Consider the following 2,199-nt stretch of genomic DNA (forward strand, 5'->3'; position numbering starts at 1 on the left):
CAGCTAAGACAAGTGCAGTTATTTCCAGGGGTCCACAGTCCTAAAGGTAATATCGGTGTGTGTACTATTGATGGTGTTTACCATTGCAGAAACTCTATATTTAGAGCTCCCAAGTCCTTCAGATATAAACCCAAAGATCCCAGGACACACACCATATATAGACTTAAACTAGACATTTCTCATAACTGTTGGGTAGCACTCTGTGATCATAGGTTGAAGATCATGTTTGCAGCTGTGACCTGCGAAGGGTTCCAGGAGTCACAAGAGCAGACTGAGAAGAAAAATCATCACACTGTGGTGTACAGACAGCCCTGGAGATGGGAGATTTGCTAGGAAGATTGGTTCAGGGGGATGAGAAGAGATGTAGGTGGGGTCCAGTTTCATTAACTGAAGAGGATAGGAATGAAAGAAATGGTACGGTTTGGCCTGCAGAGAAAGACACAGATACAAGGCTGTGAGCAGGAAGCAGGATGGCAGCTGAGCTGGAGCAGAGCCCGTGAGTGAGCAGGGCAGGATGAAGCTCTCAGTGGTCCCAGGGTGTGTAGAAGATACTCCGATCCTCGTGGTGTGCTAGGGCCGCATGCTTTCAGCAGCCCTCCCTGGGACAACTGGACAGCTTTTCAGGGAGAAACCCACCTTAGCATCCACCCATACCCCATTTCCTGTATCTATAGGAAACAGAAAAGTGAGCTTTAATCCTCACCATGAAGAGTTCTTACTGGACATAAAGTGGGGTTTCCTAAGGAGAGGAACAAGAGCTATATGTTATCATCTTTCCAGGATTCCTTTCAATAGTCTTCAGAGGGATGGGCCTTGACCATTTCTGAAGATCCAGGATGAAACCATCAGCCACCCAGCCTTGACTATCAGACACCATGCCAATAGCTTTGCATGCCTTGCCCCACTTACTCCATGGGCAACTCTGTGAGGAAGGAACTGCTATTCCCACACACAGAAGAGGAAGCTGAGGGTCCCACAAGCTCCCACACTTAGGAAGCCTTGGAGCCAAGACAAAAGTGCAGCCACAGAGGCCTTATTACATGTCAAGGGGTTTAAATTTTGTTTTAAGAAAATTGAAAAATGCATGGACAGCTTTGTGCAGGAACATGATACTGTCATGCTTTAGAAAGAAAGTTCTGTCTACAGTGTGGAAAATAGACTGGAAAAAGGATATGACTGGAGACAGACCAGTCACAAGACTAAATGAAAGATATTGGAGGCCAAAACTAAATCATGGCAGTGGGGATGGAGAGAAGTAGACAGTTTGGAGCAAGAGAAGAGGTCAACAGAACTTGGTGACTGACTGGTGAATGAGATGAGGAAAAGGTTTGAAGAGAATAAGAACATTGCACCAAACTATGCCACTTTGGCAAATTGGTTATTTTTAGCTAAAGGCAATGGAAAAATGCGGGTACAGGAAGTGCTGTCTGCCCTCCCCTTTTCTACCTAAAAGCAGTATGTAAATTTCCCGAGACAGGTGCTCTTGTTGTACTAGGAAGAGGAGAACATGCTTATCACCAGGGATGGGGAGTCAATGCCAAGGTAAGTCTGTACAAACCTTACTAAAGTTACCCTGATCTTTCATCAGCTTCCCCAATATGTTTCCTAGTCACTTTCCCATCCCCCTCCCAGCCCAAAACCCTTTTTCCTGTTTCATGTCTCCACAATGTATTGCTCTTTGTTAAAATGGTATACAATTCTCAAGTCTAATTGCTTCAGCATTTTCACTTTTTTCTGTGAAGTTCTTCATGACACATAGAAATTTTTTTTTTTTTTTGAGGTAGAGTCTCGATCTGTTGCCCAGGCTGGAGTGCAGTGGCACAATCTTGGCTCACTTCAACCTCTGCCTCCCAGGTTAAAGCAATTCTCCTGCCTCAGCACCCCCTAGTAGCTTGGATTACAGGCACACGCCGCCACACCCAGCTAATTTTTATATTTTTAGTACTGATGGGGTTTCAACATGTTGGCCAGGCTGGTCTCGAGCTCCTGACCTCAGATGATCTACCCGCCTTGGCCTCCCAAGGTACTGGGATTACAGGTGTGAGCCACCACACCCAGCCTGCCATATAGAAATATTAACATCAGATAAAAACTCTATGGTTTTTTTTTTCTATTAATCTTCTTTTTACCGTGTTAATCCGTCTTTTAGCAGTTCAACTCAGAGGCCCAAGCCGCAGAACTTAAGTAAAAGAAAAAGTC

Source organism: Callithrix jacchus, chromosome 9, assembly GCF_049354715.1.
Source record: "Callithrix jacchus isolate 240 chromosome 9, calJac240_pri, whole genome shotgun sequence".
NCBI classification, from domain to species: Eukaryota; Metazoa; Chordata; class Mammalia; order Primates; family Cebidae; genus Callithrix; species Callithrix jacchus.